This window comes from Triturus cristatus, chromosome 2_2 (assembly GCF_964204655.1).
Source record: "Triturus cristatus chromosome 2_2, aTriCri1.1, whole genome shotgun sequence".
Taxonomy (NCBI): Eukaryota; Metazoa; Chordata; class Amphibia; order Caudata; family Salamandridae; genus Triturus; species Triturus cristatus.
In genome coordinates this window covers 277,544,933-277,570,878 of record NC_140582.1, presented here as the reverse complement: position 1 = coordinate 277,570,878, position 25,946 = coordinate 277,544,933, and positions in this window count along the sequence as shown.

Genomic DNA, 25,946 nt, shown 5'->3' with positions numbered 1-25,946 from the left:
TGGTACCTCACTTGCATGGGTAGGCCTAGTGCCCGCGTCAGGCAAGGGTCCAAAACCTATTGAGGAGACATCAAAATTACCTATCACAAAACAACCTGGTTTGGCAAAGGGGGTCCTATGAGTTTTTGGCCCCGGGCTTGGCGGCCACCTAGGGAAACCTACCAAACCCACACATTTCTGAAAACTAGACACCTGGGGGATTCCAGGGAGGTATGGCTTGTGTGGATCCCCCAACGTTTCCTTAACCAGAATGCCCTGCAAACCTCAAATTTTCCCCTCACATATTTGTGTGTGGGAAAGTTGTGGCATCACCGGGCTGACACAAATTTCCTACCACCCAGCGTTCCCCCGGGTCTCCCGATAAAAACGGTGCCTCACTCGTGTGGGAGGCCAAATTACCCGTGACAGGCAAGGGCCCAAAACGTATTGAGGCGACATGAAAATTGCCTACCGCAAAACGACCTGGTTTTGCAAGGGGGGCCACCTGGGTTTTTGGCCCGGTGCTCGGCGGCCACCTAGGGGAACCTACCAAACCCACAGATTTCTGAAAACTAGACACCCGGGGGATTCCAGGGAGGTATGGCTTGCGTGGATCCCCTAACGTTTCCTTTCCCAGAATGCCCTGCAAACCTCAAATTTAGCTGTAAAAATCACCTTTTTCACACATTTTTGTGTGGGAAAGTTGTGGCATCACTGGGCTGACACAAATTTCCTACCACCCAGCGTTCCCCCGGGTCTCCCAAAAAAAATGGTGCCTCACTCGTGTGGGAGGCCCAAGTACCCGCGACAGGCAAGGGCCCAAAACGTATTGAGGCGACATGAAAATTGCCTACCTCAAAACGACCTGGTTTTGCAAGGGGGGTCACCTGGGTTTTTGGCCAGGTGCTCAGCGGCCACCTAGAGGAACCTACCAAACCCACACATTTCTGAAAACTAGACACCTGGGGGATTCCAGGGAGTTATGGCTTGCATGGATCCCCCAACGTTTCCTTACACAGAATGCCCTGCAAACCTCAAATTTAGCTGTAAAAATCACCTTTTTCACACATTTTTGTGTGGGAAAGTTGTGGCATCACCGGGCTGACACACATTTCCTACCACCCAGCGTTCCCCCGGGTCTCCCGATAAAAATGGTGCCTCACTCATGTGGGAGGCCCAAGTACCCGCGACAGGCAAGGGCCAAAAACGTATTGAGGTGACATTAAAATTGCCTACCTCAAAACGACCTGGTTTTGCAAGGGGGTCACCTGGGTTTTTGGCCCGGTGCTCGGCGGCCACCTAGGGGCACCTACCAAACCCACACATTTCTGAAAACTAGAACCCGGGGGATTCCAAGGTGGTATGGCTTGTGTGGATCCCCCAACGTTTCCTTACCCAGAATGCCCTGCAAACCTCAAATTTAGGCAAAAAATTCACCTTTTTCACACATTTTTGTGAGGGAAAGTTGTGGCATCACTGGGCTGACACAAATTTCCTACCACCCAGCGTTCCCCCGGGTCTCCCAAAAAAAATGGTGCCTCACTCGTGTGGGAGGCCCAAGTACCCGCGACAGGCAAGGGCCCAAAACGTATTGAGGCGACATGAAAATTGCCTACCTCAAAACGACCTGGTTTTGCAAGGGGGGTCACCTGGGTTTTTGGCCCGGTGCTCGGCGGCCACCTAGAGGAACCTACCAAACCCACACATTTCTGAAAACTAGACACCTGGGGGATTCCAGGGAGTTATGGCTTGCATGGATCCCCCAACGTTTCCTTACACAGAATGCCCTGCAAACCTCAAATTTAGCTGTAAAAATCACCTTTTTCACACATTTTTGTGTGGGAAAGTTGTGGCATCACCGGGCTGACACACATTTCCTACCACCCAGCGTTCCCCCGGGTCTCCCGATAAAAATGGTGCCTCACTCATGTGGGAGGCCCAAGTACCCGCGACAGGCAAGGGCCAAAAACGTATTGAGGCGACATGAAAATTGCCTACCTCAAAACGACCTGGTTTTGCAAGGGGGTCACCTGGGTTTTTGGCCCGGTGCTCGGCGGCCACCTAGGGGCACCTACCAAACCCACACATTTCTGAAAACTAGAACCCGGGGGATTCCAAGGTGGTATGGCTTGTGTGGATCCCCCAACGTTTCCTTACCCAGAATGCCCTGCAAACCTCAAATTTAGGCAAAAAATTCACCTTTTTCACACATTTTTGTGTGGGAAAGTTGTGGCATCAGCGGGCTGACACAAATTTCCTACCACCCAGCGTTTCCCCTGGTCTCCCGATAAAAACTGTGCCTCACTCGTGTGGGAGGCCCAAGTACCCGCGACAGGCAAAGGCCCACAACGTAGTGAGGCGACATGAAAATTGCCTACCTCAAAACGACCTGGTTTTGCAAGGGGGTCACCTGGGTTTTTGGCCCGGTGCTCGAGGGCCACCAATGGGAACCTACCAAACCCACACATTTCTGAAAACTAGACACCTGGGGGATTCCAGGGAGGTACGGCTTGTGTGGATCCCCCAACGTTTACCTACCCAGAATGCCCTGCAAACCTCAAATTTAGCTGAAAAAATCACGTTTTTCACACATTTTTGTGTGGGAAAGTTGTGGCATCACCGGGCTGACACAAATTTCCTACCACACAGCGTTCTCCCGGGTCTCCCGATTAAAACAGTACCACACTTGTGTGGGAGGCCCAAGTACCCGCGACAGGCAAGGGCCCACAACGTAGTGAGGCGACATGAAAATTGCCTACATCAAAACGACCTGGTTTTGCAAGGGGGTCACCTGGGTTTTTGGCCCGGTGCTCGGCGGCCACCTAGGGGAACCTACCAAAGCCACACATTTCTGAAAACTAGACACCCGGGGATTCCAGGGAGGTATGGCTTGCGTGGATCCCCCAACGTTTCCTTACCCAGAATGCCCTGCAAACCTCAAATTTAGCTCAAAAATCACCTTTTTCACACATTTTTGTGTGGGAAAGTTGTGGCATCACTGGGCTGACACAAAATTCCTACCACCCAGCATTCCCCCGGGTCTCCCAATAAAAACAGTGTCTCACTCGTGTGGGAGGCCCAAGTACCTGCCACGGGCAAGGGCCCAAAACGTAGTGAGGCGCACTACGTTTAGGACCCTTGCCTGTTGAGGCGCACTACGTTTTGGACCCTTGCCTGTCGCGGGTACTTGGGTCTGCCACACGAGTGAGGCACCGTTTTTATCAGGAGACCCGGGGGAACGCTGGGTGGTAGGAAATTTGTGTCAGCCCGGTGATGCCACAACTTTCCCACACAAAAATGTGTGAAAAAGGTGATTTTTTCAGATAAATTTGAGGTTTGCAGGGCATTCTGGGTAAGGAAACGTTGGGGGATCCACGCAAACCATACCTCCCAGGAATCCTCCGGGTGTCTAGTTTTCAGAAATGTGTGGGTTTGGTAGGTTCCCCTAGGTGGCCGCCAAGCACCGGGCCAAAAACCCATGTGACCCCCCTTGCAAAACCAGGTCGTTTTGAGGTAGGCAATTTTCATGTCGCCTCAATACGTTTTGGGCCCTTGCCTGTCGCGGGTACTTGGGCCTCCCACACGAGTGAGGCACTGTTTTTATCGGGAGACACGGGGAAACGCTGGGTGGTAGGAAATTTGTGTCAGCCCGGTGATGCCACAACTTTCCCACACAAAAATGTTTGAAAAACATGATATTTTCAGCTAAATTTGAGGTTTGCAGGGCATTCTGGGTAGTGAAACGTTGGGGGATCCACACAAGCCATACCTCCCTGGAATCCCCGGGTGTCTAGTTTTCAGAAATGTGTGGCTTTGGTAGGTTCCCCTAGGTGGCCGCCGAGCACCGGGCCAAAAACCCAGGTGACCCCCTTGCAAAACCAGGTCGTTTTGAGGTAGGCAATTTTCATGTCGCCTCACTCCGTTGTGGGCCCTTGCCTGTCGCGGGTACTTGGTCCTCCCACACGAGTGAGGCACCGTTTTTATCGGGAGACCCGGGGGAATGCTGGGTGGTAGGAAATTTGTGTCAGCCCGGTGATGCCACAACTTTCCCACACAAAAATGTGTGAAAAAGGTGATTTTTTCAGATAAATTTGAGGTTTGCAGGGCATTCTGGGTAAGGAAACGTTGGGGGATCCACGCAAACCATACCTCCCTGGAATCCTCCGGGTGTCTAGTTTTCAGAAATGTGTGGGTTTGGTAGGTTCCCCTAGGTGGCCGCCGAGCACCGGGCCAAAAACCCATGTGACCCCCCTTGCAAAACCAGGTCGTTTTTAGGTAGGCAATTTTCATGTCGCCTCGATACGTTTTGGGCCCTTGCCTGTCGCGGGTACTTGGGCCTCCCACACGAGTGAGGCACTATTTTTATTGGGAGACATGGGGGAACGCTGGGTGGTAGGAAATTTGTGTCAGCCCAGTGATGCCACAACTTTCCCACACAAAAATGTGTGAAAAAGGTGATTGTTTCTGATAAATTTGAGGTTTGCAGGACATTCTGGGTAGTGAAACTTTGAGGGATCCACGCAAGCCATACCTCCCTGGAATCCCCGGGTGTCTAGTTTCCAGAAATGTGTGGGTTTGGTAGGTTCCCCTAGGTGGCCACCGAGCACCGGGCCAAAAACCCAGGTGACCCCCTTGCAAAACCAGGTCGTTTTGAGGTAGGCAATTTTCATGTCGCCTCACTATGTTGTGGGCCCTTGCCTGTCGCGGGTACTTGGTCCTCCCACACGAGTGAGGCACCGTTTTTATCGGGAGACCCGGGGGAATGCTGGGTGGTAGGAAATTTGTGTCAGCCCGGTGATGCCACAACTTTCCCACACAAAAATGTGTGAAAAAGGTGATTGTTTCTGATAAATTTGAGGTTTGCAGGGCATTCTGGGTAAGGAAACGTTGGGGGATCCACGCAAACCATACCTCCCTGGAATCCCCCGGGTGTCTAGTTTTCATAAATGTGTGGGTTTGGTAGGTTCCCCTAAGTGGCCGCCGAGCACCGGGCCAAAAACCCAGGTGACCCCCTTGCAAAACCAGGTCGTTTTGAGGTAGGCAATTTTCATGTCGCCTCAATACGTTGTGGGCCCTTGCCTGTCGCGGTTACTTGGGCCTCCCACACGAGTGAGGCACCGTTTATATCGGGAGACCCGGGGGAACGCTGGGTGGTAGGAAATTTGTGTCAGCCCGCTGATGCCACAACATTCCCACACAAAAATGTGTGAAAAAGGTGTATTTAATGCCTGAATTTGAGGTTTGCAGGGCATTCCGGGTAAGGAAACGTTGGGGGATCCACACAAGCCATACCTCCCTGGAATCCCCCGGGTGTCTAGTTTTCAGAAATGTGTGGGTTTGGTAGGTTCCCCTAGGTGGCCGCCGAGCACCGGGCCAAAAACCCAGGTGACCCCCTTGCAAAACCAGGTCGTTTTGAGGTAGGCAATTTTCATGTCGCCTAACTACGTTGTGAGCCCTTGCCTGTCGCGGGTGCTTGTGCCTCCCACACGAGTGAGGCACCGTTTTTATCGGGAGACCCGGGGGAACGCTGGGTGGTAGGAAATTTTTGTTAGCCCGGTGATGCCACAACTTTCCCACACAAAAATGTGTGAAAAAGGTGAATTTTTTCAGCTAAATTTGAGGTTTGCAGGGCATTGTGGGTAAGGAAACATTGGGGGATCCACGCAGACCATACCTCCCTGGAATCCCCTGGGTGGCTAGTTTTCAGCAATGTGTGGGTTTGGTAGGTTCCCCTAGGTGGCCGTCGAGCACCGGGCCAAAAACCCATGTGACCCCCCTTGCAAAACCAGGTCGTTTTGAGGTAGGCAATTTTCATGTCGCCTCAATACGTTTTGGGTCCTTGCCTGTCGCGGGTACTTGGGCCTCCCACACGAGTGAGGCACAATTTTTATCGGGAGACATGGGGGAATGCTGGGTGGTAGGAAATTTGTGTCAGCCCGGTGATGCCACAACTTTCCCACACAAAAATGTGTGAAAAACGTGATTATTTCAGCTAAATTTGAGGTTTGCAGTGCATTCTGGGTAGGGAAACGTTGGGGGATCCACGCAAGCCATACCTCCCTGGAATCCCCCGGGTGTCTAGTTTTCAGAAATGTGTGGGTTTGGTAGGTTCCCCTAGGTGGCCGCTGAGCACCGGGCCAAAAACCCATGTGACCCCCCTTGCAAAACCAGGTCGTTTTGATGTAGGCAATTTTCATGTCGCCTCAATACGTTTTGGGCCCTTGCCTGTCGCGGGTACTTGGGCTTCCCACACGAGTGAGGCACCGTTTTTATTGGGAGACCCGGGGGAACGCTGGATGGTAGGAAATTTGTGGCAGCCCGCTGATGCCACAACTTTCCCACACAAAAATGTGTGAAAAAGGTGAATTATTTCAGCTAAATTTGAGGTTTGCAGGGCATTCTGGGTAAGGAAACGTTGGGGGATCCACGCAAGCCATACCTCCCTGGAATCCCCCGGATGTCTAGTTTTCAGAAATGTGTGGGTTTGGTAGGTTCCCCTAGGTGGCCGCCGAGCACCGGGGCAAAAACCCAGGTGACCCCCCTTGCAAAACCAGGTCGTTTTGAAGTAGGCAATTTCATGTCGCCTCAATACGTTTTGGGCCCTTGCCTGTCATGGGTACTTGTGCCTCCCACATGAGTGAGGCACCGTTTTTATTGGGAGACCCAGGGGAATGCTGGATGGTAGGATATTTGTGTCAGCCCGGTGATGCCACAACTTTCCCACACAAAAATGTGTGAAAAAGGTGATTTTTTTCAGCTAAATTTGAGGTTTGCAGGGCATTCTGGGTAAGGAAACGTTGGGGGATCCATGCAAGCCATACCTCCATGGAATCCCCCGAGTGTCTAGTTTTCAGAAATGTGTTGGTTTGGTATGTTTCCCTAGGTGCTGGCAGAGCTAGGATTCAAAAACTACAGCTAGGCACTTTGCCAAAAAAGGTTCATTTTTCACTGCGAAATTGAGGTGTGTCCACGATGCATTTTGCGCCGTTTCCTGTTCAGGGCACTAGGCCGACCCACACAAGTGAGGTACCATTTTTATCGGAAGACTTTGGGGAACACGGGGTGGGTGGAAATTTGTGGATCCACGCAGATTCCAGAACTTTCCACCACAGAAATATGGGGAAAATTTGTTTTTTTGGCAATTTTTTAAGTTTGCAAGGGATTCTGGGTAACAGAACCTGGTGGGAGGCAGTCAAGTCACCCCATCCTGGATTGCGCTGCGTGTCTAGTTTTCAAAAATGTATAGGTTTGCTAGGTTTTTCCTAGGTGACGGCAGAGCTATGGTTCAAAAACTACAGCTAGGCACTTTGCCAAAAAAGGGTCATTTTTCGCTGTGAAATTGAGGTGTGTCCACGTTACTTTTTGCGCCGTTTCCTGTCGCGGGCACTAGGCTGACCCACACAAGTGAGGTACCATTTTTCTCGGAAGACTTTGGGGAACGGGGGGTGGGTGGAAATTTGTGGATCCACGGAGATTCCAGAACTTTCCACCAGAGAAATGTTTGGAAAATGCGTTTTTTTGGCAATTTTTTAGGTTTACAAGGGATTCTGGGTAACAGAACCTGGTGGGAGGCAGTCAAGTCACCCCATACTGGATTCCGCTGCATGTCTAGTTTTCAAAAATGTATAGGTTTGCTAGGTTTCCCTAGGTGACGGCAGAGCTATGGTTCAAAAACTACAGCTAGGCAGTTTGCCAAAAAAGGGTCATTTTTCGCTGTGAAATTGAGGTGTGTCCACGTTACTTTTTGCGCCGTTTCCCTCTCGCGGGCACTAGGCTGACCCACACAAGTGAGGTACCATTTTTCTCGGAAGACTTTGGGGAACGCAGGGTGGGTGGACATTTGTGGATCCACGCAGATTCCAGAACTTTCCACCAGAGAAATGTGGGGAAAATGCGTTTTTTTGGCAATTTTTTAGGTTTGCAAGGGATTCTGGTTAACAGAACGTGGTGGGAGGCAGTCAAGTCACCCCATCCTGGATTCCCCTGGGTGTCTAGTTTTCAAAAATGAATAGGTTTGCTAGGTTTCCCTAGGTGCCGGCAGAGCTAGGGTTAAAAAACTACAGCTAGGCACTTTGCTAAAAAAGGGTAATTTTGCATTGTGAAAATGTGCTGTGTTCACGTTGGGTTTTGAGCCATTTCCTGTCGTGGGCACTATGCCTACCCCTACAAGTGAGGAACCATTTTTATTGGGAGACTTAGGGTAATTCAGATTTGTAAAGGAACTGTTATTACCTATTGACTTTCGATGCATTTCTGCCTTCCAAATGAAAGACATTGTGTAAAAAAGAAGTCATTCTAAAAAATGACTGATAATTCTCATGCTAGTATGAGTATTCCCAATTTCGGAAATGTGCAAATATCTACTGTTTCTAAACTCTATATTTTGTTTTATTTCAGAAATATATAGGTGTCTTTCATACCCATTTTTCCATGTACACATTTTTACAGAATAATTACTATATACCCGGTACATAATAAAAAACCATTGCAAGTTGCTGCTCAGTTTTTGGCTCTGGGTTCGTCGGGTTCTTGGTGAACCTACAAGTCCTATATATCCCCACAACCAGAAATGTCCAGCAGATGTAACGGTATATTGCTTTCAAAGAGCTGTCAAAATTAGAAGAAGTTACAGGTGAAAACGTTGACACAAAAGGGGCTTTTTTTCAACAAATTTTCAATTTTTCCTATATTTAACTGTTAGTTTCTATAAAGAAACCTTGATGGATCTACACAAATGACCCCTTGCTGAATTCAGAATTTTGTCTACATCTCCAAAATGTATAGCTTTTCAGGATCCATTATTACTTTTGTACCCATTTCTACGATTAACTGGAAGGAGGTCGAAAGCACAAAAAATAGCAAAAATAGGCTATGTCCCAGAAAAATGCCAAAACTGTGTAAAAAATGTTGGGTTTCTGACAATAGTCTGATATCCCCTAAAAGCTGGGAAAATGGTGATTTCAGCCCCACAAACCCTTTTTTGATAACACTTGCAGGGAAAAACCCAGAAGCTTTCGTTTGCAGCCCGTTTTTCCCATTTTCCCAAAAAAATCCAAAATTTTGCTGTATTTTGGCTCATTTCTGTGACCCCTCCAGGGGAATCCACAAACCCTGAGTACCCTCGGAATCCCCATGATGTTGGAAGAAAAGGACGCAAATTTGGCGTGGATACCTTATGTGGTCAAAAAGTTACAGGGGCCTCAGCGCTCACTACCCCAAATAGCCAAAAAAGGGCGTGGCACAGGAGGGGGAAAAGGCCTGGCAGCGAAGGGGTTAATAGGTATAGGATCTGTTTATGTATAGCTATTGTTATTAATATTGGTTTTATAATTTTTATCTCTCAATAAAAGAGAGGGGCTCTTTAATACCAAAGAGGTAGAGCACCTAATAGACCAAGGTCAAACAACAAGTTCATCTTTTGGCAGACTCATTCACTTCACTCACATCCACACAACTGTGATCAACCCATATCACCAAAACATAAATTCCAAGTACAAAAATGGGTAATCATATAAACTCAGTGTGGTCCCAATAGTATTTCAACAATTTATTGTAAATATTTTAAAAAACACAGAGCAAACACTTTCATTTCTAAAAAAAAACAACCATTTGTTGTATACACTTTAAAAAGAACATAAAAAACAACAAGCATTTCATGAGATAAATCACATAAAAAGAAACATACAATAAAGCTTTATTAGATAAACAACACAGTGGGAGAACACATTAGACAGTAATCTCATGTCATTACACCAAACCAAACACCAGACTGTGACAAATCATTTGTAGCAGTCGGAATATATTTCATATATTGGATTTTCTTCGACTCACAAGTGTCCCAAAGATCTAGTGTACAAAATTATTTTTTTAAAGGCATCAATGTATTTTGGTGGGTACTAGCGTATGGCAACCACCTTCATCAGGAAAGGTGATATCGTCCAGCTACAATCTTTGTTTTCCTACATATGACAACTCCTGGACAACCTCGAAGGAGTCTGGAAAATCCAAAGTTGGAGGTAAGAGTATGTCCCTTCTCAACACTTCACAGGTATCTGTATTAATTATCTAGCCAACCCCTGTCAAGAAGATAGTGTGAAGAAGAAATCAGCATCTTCAGAATAATTTCCACATCAGACCCCTCAGGAGGGTTATAAATGGTAAAGGCACGATTGCCAAAAGTTCCAGACTAAAATCGTGACTTCTTTATCTTAGTGTTGCCACAGTTGCCTTCCTTTATCTGGCCATGTTGCAGGGTATTAGCCTCTGTTCAATATCCCTTTGTTAGCATATTGCACTTTATCATAAGTTATCAGGCATTAGGACATAAAAACATATATTGACTAATGTTTGCATAACTCAATAGGTATAGGATCTGTTTATGTATAGTTATTGTTATTAATATTGATTTTATATTTTTTATACCACCAACAGCAATATAGATTTTACAGATATAACTGAAAATTAATTATTGTCTAAAATGATTCTTTGAAAATGATCTACCACAATTGTTAGGCTCCTGTTCCAAACTGGGTGCTCCTCAGGGTTCGAGCGACGTGACAAGATTTCCACCCCTAGATCTCCCCAAACTCCCACAATAAACATATATATTAGAACGATCAAGTGAGGGAAGGGTAGGAAGGAAACAGTGGGGAGGAGAACCTGTAATACAAAAATACACCGTTAACTTAAACGGAAGCATGCAACACTACTCTCATTAATTTCTCACTAGACCTTCTCCTATACCTGCTACTGTGGGACAGCACATTTCTGCGATCCTCCTCTAACCACAGGTATTACGCCATACCTGTCATGAGAGACAAGAAGAACACATCAGCTTTACCACATGACCAACAATTCACTATCATCAAAGACATCACACCGGTTCCCCAGGTACACACCTGCGAAGAACCCCCTGTGCCAAAACGGGTCAAAGCACTCAGCACCTTCAGTTTCCTGTACACCTATTGCAGGAAGTAGCGCTGTGAAACCTCTGGAGTGGTGACAGAATTCTGTCTCTGTCGTTCTGAGATGCAATAATGGACCAGTAAGGTCACTTCTTTCTGTAAATGCAGTCCAAGCAATAGTTCAAAGTCCGGACAAAAAAAGGTATTCCTCCAGTTCGCTATTAATTCCCAATAGCTTGTCGGCACTAGGAGAACAAAGCACACCCAAGGGTCACTCCACCCATAGAGAAGTTACAGGGTGTCAATTGAGTGAAAATTAGGATACGGATATCCAGGTAAGGAACATAAGTATGGGCCCAGAGTTTAACTCCTTGTAAGGAGTCTCGTGCTAACAGCTCATTAGCATGAGAGGCACAGCCTCTCTATTCCCATAAGTCTAGTGGTACCGGGTAGGGGTCCCCAGCCGGTTTTCACAGTTACTCACAAACCAGGCGATCTTCTGGGGGTACCAGTGAACTCCTGCGCTCACCCACATGGAAAGTCCGGAATGGAGCCTTTCGACCCCCCAAGCAACAGGCAACGAAGCTCTAGATGTGCAAACGACGGTCTCCGGTCTTCCTCCTCCAGAATTCAAATGACGAACAGAAAGCTTCCGGAATTACGCGCAGACATCTGCGCGCTTCGTTTCTCTATGTAGGCGTGACTCCGCCTTCTCTCCCACTGCCCTCTGGGGATTGTAGGCAGTGCAGGTGCTTTGTGAACCGCTTCGCGAACCGATCGTTACAACAATGGCTAAGGGTTATATATTGTCTACATAAGCATTAGTTAGGAAGTGGTAAATGTCAATTTTAATTGATGTGGCTAGCCAGTGGACAATATAAGAATATAATGCATCACTTGATGATCAGGAGATATTATTATGATGGTATGGCACTAGGGATAATTAGATCAGTCAATGGGTGATAATTTGAAAATCTGAACATTGTGTTTAAATTTGAAAGTACTACTTCAAAGGCAAGCGCAATGAAAAAAAGAAGTTTACAATTTTTGTTTTGAAGCGTCACCTAATTTATAATGAAATGAAGGGTGGTTCTTATAGTGGATTTTAATAATAACACTGTGTATGTGAAACAAGTGGTATTAATAAAACTAGAGAGTCTGTTGTGCATGGCTATTGGTAACAAATGCACGTGGTGTTAATTGTTTAAAAGGCAGAGTTATGGCACAGCGCGCTCATGTGATCAAGACTATAAACTAATGGTTGAAACACATCATGGAAGGCATTAGCCTTCTGTATTGATGGGAAATAAATAAATAAAAGAATACTCGCACCTTGAAGGAGTCTGTGCCTGCTGCGCTTTTGGAGTGTGTTGAATAGAAGGACTTGAATCTGAAGAATATATATCTATATACATATATTCACTGAAAAAAATATAGGTTTCAGGCACGTTATAGTTAGAAATTAGCATTTAAAAAACCTTAGAAATTCACTGAAAAAACCATAGGTTTTAGGGAAAGTTATAGTTAGCTGGACATTGCACTCGTACAAAACCACAGAAATTCCCCTGTTATAGTTAATTCAGCTAACTATAACTCGCGCCCCCGCAATGCACTGCTGATGACGTCACATATTACATCACTCATGACATGGTCAGTTACATCACTGAAGACATCACTGATGACATCACTGATGATATCACTGATGACATCATCCACGTGATAATCTGATGCACCTTCTCACACCCTAATATAACCTTTGATACACCCAGTCTAAAATACAGACTACCATTTTCGAAACCATAGACAAATCAATAGCAGTTACTATATACCCACTGACTAATTCCTAGCTATACAAACACATTCATTCATTCACCCATACAGTTACTCATACATGAAGTCACTCATCAATACAGCACTATTATATGTACTCATACACCTATACAAATACTCATACACCGTCACTCATCCATAGAGCTATTGACACACCTAGCTAGATATGTAAATAATCAATAACACTGCCATTTACTCACCTATACAGTTATAAATTCACAGCTAACCTATACGTTCAGATACCAACATATACTTACTCTCTTATACAATAACTGACACAAGCACACACTCATTAATACAGCCACACTCACAATTACTCACTCTCACATATAGCCATTTATATACACCAACACTCACATATACTACCTTTCACATATGTAGTTACTCACACATATACTAATGAGACATACTTTCACTCACCAACACACTATCCTGAAAGTCTCGGGGCGAATTGTCAAGCGGGGGCCGAGAAAAAAGGGGGGTCCCAAAACATGTTTTCCTTATGCAATTTTCCATAGGAAACTTTAATCGCAGCTACAGCCAAACTGCTGAACGGAATTACACCAAATTTGGCAAAAAAGTTAGCTCTTGGTTCAGAGTCATGCCTTTTGGTGAAATGTTGTAAATCCGTTCAGTAGTTCCTGAGAAAATCAAAAGTAAAATTACATATATATCTGGGTGGAGCCTAACCACGCATCTCATCGTGAGATCTGATTGGCTGTCAGCACTTCATCCAAGAAGTGTTGGCAGCCATCTTGGGACCAATATACATGATAGCACCTCATTAAAAAGCATTGCAGTTAATAGAAGGTTTTAAGACTTAGTTACATTATAAATCATTTGTTGATGGTACCATACTCCTTTTAGGAATTGTGGTGTGTTCTAAGGTGATTTTACCATGTGAAAAAGCCTTCTGCTGGGATATCATGAATCATGCTTGAGAGAAAACTATTTTCTCATGCTTTTCCCACAGAGGTTTGGAAGGTGATCTATAAGCTAAACTGAGAGCATATTTTCTGTAAACTCACATTATCTTTCTCAGTCATGTGAGAATGAAGTCTGACATTCTCAGTAAAACTCGTACATTCAACAAGGGCAGAGACTGTCAGTTGATTCCTTTGTGTTCTACTGCAGCTTCCCAGAGTGTTCTAAAGAACAACTAGAGCGCTAACAGTCCTACTTATGACAAACGAATTGCACACCTGAAGCATCTTGATTGGAATAAAGTGGTAACTCTTAAAACATTTAATTTAAAAAGGAACAACATGAGGGGGTTCATTTTGCCATAGAAATTATGATTAGTGCTGCAGAAAGAAAAATTAGGGCACATTTTGACTTCTCAAATCCTCTTCTATTTCATTAAAAAAATCTGACATGCAGACTGAAACATGCACTTTGAATACCAGCAGCAGACTTCCCTAGTGACCAGTATCTTTATTACAGTGATCTAACGAGCAACTAGAGTGCTAACATTCAGAATGTATGGCAAACGTGTGACATATCTGAATGCCTAATTGATGGAAGCAAAGTAAAAAACTGAAAGTATTTCCTACTGAGGAGACTGCAGTAAATGAGGAAATTAGGAAACTTCATAACAAATAAGTCTCCCAAGATGGCCACCAGAGACAAAAGAGCTCAAATGTAGCACGAATATCACCGAGATGTAGCCCAAGTATAGCCCAATGACCGAATGTCCCAGAGTGTTCTTAAGAACAACTAGAGCGCTTACTGTCTTACTTATGACAAAAGTATGGCACACCTGAAGCCATCTTGATTGGAATAAACTGGTAACAATTAAAACATTTAATTTTAAAAAGGAACACAATGAGGGGGTTCATTTTGCCATAGAAATCATGATTAGTGCTGAAGATAGAAAAATTAGGGCACATTTTGAGTGACTTCTCAAGTCCTCTTCTATTTCAATAAAATATTCTGACATGCAGACTGAAACATGCACTTTTAATACCAGCAGCAGACTTCCGTGGTGAGCAGTAGTTATACTACAGTGATCTAATGAGAAACTAGAGTGCTAACATTCACAATTTATTTCAAATGTGTGACATATCTGAATACCTTTTTCATGGAATCAAGGTAAAAAACTGAAAGCATTTCCTACTGAGGAGACTGCAGTAAATGAGGAAATTAGGAAACTTCATAACAAATAAATCTCACAAGATGGCCACCAGAGACAAAAGCGCCCAAATGCAGCACAAATATCACCCAGATGTAGCCCACATGTAGCCCAATGACAGAAGTGTGCAAAACACTTTTTATTTTTTGTGTTTTTGCAGTTTTATATAGCACAGACTTGTCAGGTATTGAGTGCTTTACATGAGCATTGGTTACATCACACAAGAACAAATTCATTTTGATTGTAGACATGGGGAGATTAAGCGATTTGACCAGAATCACAGAATGTCGAGCTGAAGCAGAAACTCCAACCTGGTTTTCCAGTTGCAAAGTATGCAGCTCTGAAAGTAACTCTTACAAACCAGAAGTCCAGAGGTCAAAGAGCTACAAAAACACAAAACAAAAGGACTAGAAAAACCTGAATGTACCTAAACTCAAGCCGAGCTAGAAAAGTCCTCAAAAGGAGGACGGAATCCCATCACCCACCGAGGTGGCATGCTTCATCATATGGGATCTCCTCTCACCCGAACCTAGTTCGGATGAGGAGCTGCTACTCCGTGTGTGAACCTACAGGAGGAGCTCGCGGATGTTTTTATTCTACGCTGATGGACAGTGATCTCCTAAAGATCGATGAAGATGCCCTAAGTTGGGTGAAAAATGAAAGTGCAGTGTAAAAGAAGTGTATTAAAATTGACTACAGGAACATAACACAACTTTAATAGAGAGTGTCCCTGTGTCAATATTAAGAGCAAAGTGGTAGCGCGGACTAACAACACCCAAAACCAAGGGTCAACATGTTTCAGCCTATAACGATCAAGAAATTTTTAGAGATCTAGGCTTTCATCAGGACCGAAAAAACAAGAACTACTGCACTTAGGCAAAGTGCACCAAACAGAAAGACCTAAACTAAAGTCTCAGTGTTGGCAGGCCGATACACCAACCTTATATCGCAGGATCAAGTGGAGTAGTTGCCAATGTCCTGTCACGCAAAGAAGGTACGTGCCCGTATAAATATCGGGGCGAAGTCTGCCGCTCCTGGTAACCACTCAGGGCGTTAGACAACGCACTGTCCGGCGTTGCCCCGGGCCTCCTTCCTGAATGATAGTAACGGCTCTGGAAGTTAGACCACATCCTCTCCCCTATGTGGAACATTTAATCAAGTGGTCAACTGGATAAAAAAACATAAAGATAACAAATAATTTAAAAATGCTTTGTCGCTATTTGAAAACTCAGAAAATATGTCCTCATTTTAGTTTTTTAGAACACTAAACCTAATTTTGATGCAAACAAGACCCTCTCATATATGTAATTTCTAAAGTAAATGCTCTAGGTATTACAGTTTGGATTACATCAAGATGACGTCAGGCTTTCCACACTTTTGTAATAAATAATATAGAATGTTAGCAATCTAGTTGTTCATTAGGATACTGTTGAGAGGCAGAAGCCAGGGGCACGGACTCTGAAAATTGAAGGCAGGTAGGAGTATGCAGAGGCAACAATTTGACCACACTGGACAGGCAGGAAGGGCAGTGGCAGCACAACAGACTATGGAGGGCAGTGGAAAGGGGGGCAGGGGCAACAAACCAAAAATACAGGACTGGCAAGTGAGGCTGTGGCAAAATAATAGACCATTGTGGGCAGAAGGAAGAGGCAGTGGTAGTACAAACATACATGCCAAAAGACCCGATTCAGCCAGGAAACGTCCAAGGTTTTAAAGCTCAAATGGACTTTATTTTGTCTCCTGTCTACAATCTCCTCTTTTTCAATGTAACTCAAAGGGGAAAATCAATACTGCAGTTTTTTTTCAAATTCTCCCTCTAACCAAGTTCAAAATGTTCGCAAGTATGGTACATTGGATCATGGAAGGCAGGAGGAATTGGGGTAGGGACATGGACTCGGATAACAGAGGACAGGAGGGACATGGAGAGGTGCACCAAACTGACCCTACAGGGCAGGCATCAGGGTTTGCAGCAGCACAATACACCACACAGGGCATGCGGGACGGAAGTGAGGCACAACAATCCATAGAAAGCAATAGGGAGGGGACTGGACCATGCACATGGACAACAGAGAACAGAGGGGAAAGAGGCAATGGTAGCTAGCTGACCATAATGGACAGACAGGAGAGAAAGCTGCAGCATAACACAACATAAAGGGCAGGAGGGACGGATCAGGGGCATTACAATGGAACAGACAAGCCAGGAGGGAGGGAATAGGGGTCTGCACATGGAAACAGAGGGATGGGGGCAAGGGGGCAGGGCAGGAGCAGCAATATGACCATGGAGGTCAGGCAGGATGGGCACTAGAAGCAAGACACACCATGGAGAGCAACAGTGAGACTATGATGGCATACACACAGACCATGGAGGGAACGTGGGAGGGGGTCAGGGGCAGCTAGCTGACCACACAGGGAAGGTGAGAGGGGCCATGGCAGCACAGAAGACCATGCATGGCAAGCGGGAGGGTTAGTGGCAGCAAAATGGCTATGATGGGCAAGAAGGAGGGTGCAGAGGCATGCACAAAGGACCATGGAGGTTAGAAGGAAGTGTCAGGACATGGGCACTGACAAGAGAGTTCAGGGGAAGGGGCCTCACAACCGATCACGCAGGGCATGCAGGAGGAGCAGTTGCAGCACAACAGACCAGGGAGGAAAAGAAGGGTGTGGCAGTAAAATGGACCATGGAGGACAGGAGGAAGGGGATAGGGGCATGGAATGTGGACAGGCAGGGTGGAGATGGCAGGGACAGGTTACAGTCATCTGACAATGCTAAGCAGGTGGGAGGGGAGTGGCAGCTCAACAGAACAATCAGATTAGATAGGAGTGACAGGTCCATGGAACATGATGGGCAAAAAGGATGGAGCAGGGGCATGCACAAAGACATTGGAGGGCAGGGGGAAGGAGAAACGGGGCAGCAAGCTAAGCACAGAGGCTAAGCAGGAGGTCAATGATGGGGCATAGAATTGGGCAATGGAGGGCGGGAGGAGTGGACTGGTACATCATGCTAAATGGAGGGCAATGGCAGCACATTAGACCATGCATGGAAGGAGGGAGGAGGCTTGTCCATGGATTCAGACAACAGAGGATAGGTGGGGAGGTGGATGGTGCAGCAAGATAACTGTTCAGAGAAGGCAGGTATTAGGAACTTTATTGTTTTTAAAACATGTGTCTGTGAGAACTACTTAAAATATGAACAAGTATGCAGCATAATCTCACTTTCATTCAGGAAGAAGAGGACGTTTGTGACTGTGACTCCGGGCTCACTTGGCAGAAACACCCCCTGACCCTCCACCCCCCATCGCAAAATGTAATGCCCGTGAAAAGGGTATGTGAATGCAGTGTTACATAGAATATAGTCCTGAGAGCACGATTGAAAATAAAAACTAGATATAGTGTATGGCATAAACTATGCACCAAAAATTGTGATATAAGATGAACCGGGACCTGAAATATAATATGCAATACATTGTGCGCAATGACAGATTCATTGAAGAGCGCGAGATAGCACAGGCACTAGCGTGTGCTATGCAATATGCACCTTGGAGTGTAATATGCACAGGACAGTGTTGTGTAACCTAACTAGTCTCTAAAGTTGTATTATAAAATATGTGCTGGGGAGTGTAACGTTGCATATGCACTGTGACAAAGATATGGATCCCGGATTGTAATATGTATGGCATAGCTCTGTGCGTTATATCATAGGCATCGAGGAAGGCACGTTAGGTGCGTCAATATAACCCGTGCGAAGGCAAGTGTGGCATGACATATTCACGGGGTGGTGTTACAGTGCACATGGGCTAGAGAGTGTCATAGGATACGCACTAGCTGGTGGATTACAACACAGAGGTGTGTGGCACTCGGCGGACACTGGTGAGTGTAACAAAGTATTGGGCTCCGCTAGGAGCACGCTGTGACTCTCAAGTGAGGTTTGTCTCCTTTCCAGAGAGTAAAATAAAAAGTATTACACATCCGGTGGTGGATGTGTGTTTTATTAACTGTGATGGGGGTTTCTTGTATAGTTTTGGTCAAATTTTTGTCGAATCCCCTTTGAATGGCTTGGTGTGCGAGCGTATTAAATGTGCCCATCAATAGCTACCCATGTTTGTATAAATAAACGACAAGGGTGTCTACTTGGAGAGTACCCACCGGCGGGGGTGCCGGGATTAGTCACGGTAGGGCGTCAGACACGTCAGAGCTTCACTACAAATCCATCCTGCGTGGATTCATTGTATGCATAGTCGCCTTTTAATGAATATCACGCAAATCGTCATGGTGATAGGTACGTACGGTTTTTCCAGCATGTCTTAGGTGTTTCTATAAATACATTTAAAAAAACAAAAAACAAAGACTGGCCCCGGGGGTTGAGGTCCCCGGGGCCATAAGTGGCCTGAGGAGCGGGGCAACGCAGCCCCCCTTCTAAATATATATTTTTTTAAATAGGCCATGCCCCGGGGTTTGGGGACTCCGGGGCACTGAAAAAACCATAGGTTTCGGGGACGTTGTAGTTAGTTGGACATTTCACTCGTACAAAACCAGTGAAATTCTAAAGTTATAGTTAGTTCAGCTAACTATAACTCACGCCCCTGCAATGCACTGCTGATGATGTCACATATTACATCATTCATGACCTGGTCAGTGACATCACTGATGACATCTCAAATGACATCACTGATGACATCACTGATGACATCATCCATGTGAAAATCTGATGCACCTCCTCACACCCTAATATAACCTTTGAGACACCCACTCTAAAATACAGACTACCATTTTCGAAACCATAGACACACCAATACCAGTTACTACATACGCACTCCCTGATTCCTAGGTCTACACACACATTCACTCATTCACCCATACAGTCATTCATACATGCTGTCACTCATCAATACAACACTATCATATGCACTCATACACCTATACAGACACTCACACACCGCCACACACCCAGAGTTACTCACACACCTAGTCAGTCATGCAAAGAATAAATCACACTTCCATTTACTCACCTATACAGTTATACACATACCACCTAACGTATTCATACAGATACTAGCGCATACTTACTCTCTTATACAATCACTGATACAAGTACACACTCATCCATACAGCCATTCTCACAATCACTCACTCTCACATATATTATTTATATACACCATCACTCACATATACTGCCTTTTACATATGTAGTTACTAGCACATGTACCACTGAGACATCCATTCACTCACCAACACAACCATACATACACTCACCCACCCATACAGCTGTTTCTACAAGCACTCTTGAATCAACCACTCACACATCTATGCACAGTGTCACCCACCTCCCACCCACCCACACACACATTAAGGCACCCATACAAATACTCATATAGACACTCGTGTAGCTACTCACCAACCCATGCAGCAGCTTACACAACAACATACAGACTGATACAGACATTCTCACAGTTTAGTCACTAACCCATGCATTCATTAAGACACATTTAATCACTCACTTATACAGTCAGTCACACACCTACTAAATCCTCCATTCAGTCACTTATACACCCACTCATTCTTCAATACACCTTGGCATATATATAAAACATATTTAAACTTTAAAGAAACACACAGTCACCGGATGATGTCATCAGTGATATCATTTGAGATGTCATCAGTTATGTCATCAGTGATGTCACTGACCATGTCATGAATTATGTAATATGTGATGTCATCAGCAGTGCATTGCGGGTGCGCGAGTTTTTGTTAGCTGAACTAACTATAACGGCAGAATTTCTCTGGTTTTGTATGAGTGAAATGTCCAACTAACTAACATCCCTGAAACCTAGGGTTTTTCCAGTGAATAGAGACATAGATATATATATATACCCACCAAAAAACCTTGATTCTCTGAAGAATAAACCCACTGAAGCTCTGCTGCTTTTCAAGCGTGATTTATTTAATTCCTGCAACGTTACTCACTGTGTTTCGGAGTTCCCAGCTCCTTGTTCACAACTCGTTAAAACAAGAAGCTGAGAGCTCTGAAATGCGTTGAGTAGCGTTGCTGCAGGAATTAAATAAATAACGCTTGAAACGCAGCAAAGCTGTGGTCTGTTTTTTCTTCAGAGAATCAAGCACTTTTGGTGAATTTGTAGGGGCTCGCTACCCCGCCGCGAGCTCACCGTGGAGAAGATGCTTTGGAGACAGAGATCAGCTGTTGTGGAATATATATATATAGCACTTTTTGAATACTAGATCCACTTGTTTTTACAGCATAACAAAATGTTACTGTCTATAATCACAATGTTCCTTGAAAACAACTTTTGCCTCTTCCAGAACCAGGTGTTCCAGCAGGTCAGGGGCGTGGCTATGGGGGCTTGTTTCTCCCCCAGTTATGCCTGTCTCCATATGGAACTGTGGGAGGAACAAGTCCTCAGGCCCACCTACAGTGACACAATGACTAACCATGTGTTAAGGTGGTATAGATATATTGATGATTTGCTAATATTTTGGAGAGGCACAGAGGAAAGTGCTCTCCACTTTATTCAGCGATTCAATGAGAACAACCTTAACTTACATTTTTCAGGCCATATCAGCAAACAATCCATTTGATTTCTGTTTTCTTGATGGTGAAATTACAGCTACAAAAACAGATTACAAACCAGGCTGTATAGAAAACCTACGGCGGGGAACACCTTGTTACATGCCGCCAGTCACCACCCTGTGCATTTGATCTGCAGCATTCCCTATGAGGAGATGCTGTGGATTTGGAGGATATGTAGCTTAGATTCTGACTGTCAAATTGCTCAGAAAGAGTGTCGAGACAGATTCCTGACTAGGGGCCATTCTACGGATTAGATTGACAAAGCCACAGTAAAAGCCAACAAAATGGATAGATCCCAGGCTTTGGCTGTTAGATCCAATACTCACAAAGAATCACTCTCACAGTCAACACAATCATCCAGATTGATTCTCACCTATAGCAATCAACATAAAACAATACGCAGGATTGTCAACAGGAATTCAGCGTTGGTGAAAAATGATCGCGTTACGGGTTCCAATTTGACAAAATCACCCACCATCACGTTTAGAAATGCCCGCTCCATGAGCAAATACTTAGTCAAAAGTAGTCCTGAAGTGAGAACTGATAAATTCTGGCTAGACTCCAGTAAAGGGTTCATTAAATGTGCCACATGCAAAGCTTGCAAGCCTGGAGTCAGCAAGACGGAGTACGTCACACCATTCAATGCAGTGCCCACACGCATAAACAAAAAATGAACCTGCAAATACGAATTTGCAGTTTATGTGCTGGAGTGTCCCTGTGGCCTGCGGTACATAGGAAGTACCAAGCTACAGGTCCACGAGAGGATACTCCAGCACATCAGGGCTATCAACAATGGTGATGTGACATACCCCGTTCCAAGGCACTTCGAAGAGTTCCACGCAAAGAAATCACAAGAGCTTATATATTTTGTTGTGGACTCTGTGCCCCCACTGAGAAGGGGAGGTGACCGAGAGTCTCTTTTAAGGAGGATCGGGACCAGGTGCATATTAGAAATGGACTGCAAGACACCTCATGGTCTTAATTCCAGTGAGGATTTTTACACATGCCTCTAATATTCAGGTTTTTAAGCACTGATGAAATTGTTATACTTGCCACCCCTCATTATTGTTTTTAAATTCATTATTTGTATTTGACATGCACATTTGCACATTAGAACCTTCTTTGGTACTTTTAGGTGACACTTTATTTTGCACTGCCAGTTTATAAATATTAGACATGGAGTGATGGTCTAAGCCCACTTGGGCTCAATTACTCAACCATCCGATAAAAGGCTACAGTGGTAACAGACTGGTCATACTCTTTTAAAAACCTATCAATGTCTGGATTGAGATGTTTTATACAAAAAAAGTTTGCTTTGGCTATTCTTATAACAGCTTCGGGGAAAGCCCAGCTGTTGCAGCACCGGCAAGGGGGCTGCCTTAAGGATTTTAAGGGCATTTGTTCTGTGCTCACACCCTCTGCTACCATGTCTTCTCTAGAAGACCATTTTTACTCCTCCTACCAGGAAGTGGAGGAGGAATGGCCCACCAACTTCTCCCTCCAGCAGTGGACCAAGCCCTCTCTCTGACTATTTCTAGGGCGCTGGGTCCTCTTTGGGATCAGGTTGATAAGCTGGCGAAAAGCATCCCTGGGGTGTTCAGTGACCCAGATCTGGTGGTGGCGGGTCCCAGTAGCTACCAGATGGGGAATAAAAGGGCCGTTAAGCATAACACGGGGTACTTGGAAGGATTTGATAAACTTATGGAGACCTTCCCCAATAATGCGCTAATGCTAAAACATGCACCCTGCCGGGAGGAGGAGGAGTCCGGAGAAAATTGCGACGCTGTCACCACTATTGTAGACCCCGACGGCGGGTTTCCCTTAGAGGGAGAGGGTGTATCCTAGGATTATTTTTCCTCCGATGAGGATAAGGACTCGGGGCGTCCCTGGCATCCAGAGTCCCACTCCTCTCAGTCCCGGGTTCGGGACGGGGTCCACTCGGACATGTTCGAGCCTACCCAAATTTACCATCCTAGGTCGGCGGAGTGGACCCCTGACACCAAAGTGGCAGAGTATGTGGTGGGGAAAATCCATCAACCCCTTGAAAGGGAGGTCAGGAATAGGATAAGGGGAGAATGCCCCAGGCCCTCACTGAAGGGGACGGTGGCACACACGCCTGAAATTTATGAGATACTATGTACCTTTTTCTCCAAGTATATTAGGGATCCCAAGAAAGGAATTGTTAGTTCTTGGACGTGGTAGGGCCCTTGACCCAAATTATTCAATTGGTGGAGCGTTCAAAAGAGTCAGGATCCCCTTTGTCCATGGATAATGTGCTTGATTGGGCGCACTACCCTAAACCCTAAAACACTACCCCCTCCACTACCCAAATACCACAACACTACCCTAAACCCTAAAACACTACCCCCAGAATGACACCCTACACTACCCAAACATTACTGCACTACCCTAAACCCTAAAACACTACCACCAGCACGATTCCCTACACTACCCAAACACCACTGCACTACCCTAAATCTACACCCAGCACAACCCCCTACACTACACAAACACCACTGCACTACCCTAAACCCTAAAACACTACTCCCAGCACGACCTGTTCACTATAAAAACACCACTGCACTGCCTTAAACCCTAAAACACTACCCCAGCATGACCCCCTACACTACACAAACACCACTGCACTACCCTAAACCCTAAAACACTACCCCCAGCACGGCCACCTTCACTACCTAAACACAACTGCACTACCCTAAACCCTAAAACACACCACCCTACACTACACAAACACCACTGCACTACCCTAAACCCTAAAACAATAGAATCCAGCACGACCCCCTACAGTACACAAACACCACTGCACTACCCTAAACCCTAAAACACTACCCCCAGCACAACCCCATAACTACCTAAACATAACTGCACGACCCTAAACCCTAAAACACACCACCCTACACTACACAAACACCACTGCACTACCCTAAACCCTAAAACACTAGAACCCAGCACAACCCCCTACAGTACACAAACACCACTGCACTACCCTAAACCCTAAAACACTACCCCGTGCACTACCCCTACACTACACAAACACCACTGCACTACCCTAAACCCTAAAACACTACCCCAGCACTACCTCCTACACTACCCAAAACCACTGCACTACTATAAACCCTAAATCTACCCCAGCATGACCCCCTACACTACCCAAAGACCACTGCAATACCTTAAACCATAAAACACTACCCCAGCACGACCCCCTACACTACACAAACACCACTGCACTACCCTAAACCCTGAAACACTACCACCAGCATGACCCCCTACACTACTCAAACACCACTGCACTACCCATAACCCTAAAACACTACACCAGCACGACCCCCTACACTACCCATACACCACTGCACTACCCTAAACCCTAAAACACTACCCCCAGCACGACCCCCTACACTACTGCACTACCCTATACCCTAAAACACTACCCCAGCATGACCCCCTACACTACCTAAACACCACTGGACTACCCTAAACCCTAGAAAAAAAAAACACCCCATGCCCAATTCCCCTTTACCTCTCACTCCTCGTGGGTCCTCTCTCCTCGTGGTTCCTGCTTCACGTTGTCTCTGAGGGTCGGTGCATGTCGTTGTGAGGAAACGGAAAAGCCTCTGTTTCCGTACAGCAACGTGGATCGTCTACATGTTTTTTAGAACGCTTGGTCATTTACAATGCATACCTTTACAACAAAATTTGTTGTAAAGGCATGCGTGGTAACTGACCATGCGTTAAAAAAAAATGTGTTGTAATGACTTTGTGATGTACAACGCATGCATGGGTTGTAATGGTATCGCAAAGTAAAAAAGTCACTGTAACGGCTGTTTACCAATCGAAGCTGGCCCCTGTTCTTCAGTGAGACGTTTATTTGATTAATTATGAGGAAGGAATGTGTTTTTTTTACCGAAAAGTGCATTCCCAGCTGTTGTATTGTGAAAGTGTCCGCGTGGCCTGGTTTCACTTCCGGTGATAAAGTGGAAGAGTCTGTTTGGATCTAAAGGAGTTCTGTTGTTGGATGGGGCCGGCACGACACGTCATCAGAAAATATAGCTAATGGAAAGAGTCCTCCCTGAAGTGTGGAGCAGTGCCAAGAGAGGTCAACGAGTGTGTGTCCCACCGCAGTATGACTGTACCGCGTGACCCATGTGCCGCCTCCAGAGTACGGGAGGCAGAAGCGGAATTGCAAGGTCCTCTTGAAGGCCGTTGTAGCATTAATTCTACATTTTGGTACTAGGGCATTTTAACGTCGTTGTTCCTGCCAGATGCAAAGAGAAGATCCTGTGTTATTCAGTGCCCTTGTTACCTTTTTTGTGGGTTGTGGTGCTTGTCACTTCACTGCCCCGCCGGTGCACACGACTGGGCACCCCACCTCGTGTGCCATCTGCAGGGCCTTTGCCCTTGGATCACTGGTTTCGGTTTCTGGAGTGGCAACATAAACAGTTTCTCCCAAAGGACTAGCCTGAACACTTAGGTGAATATTAGGGGTGGGCAAATTATCGCGAAA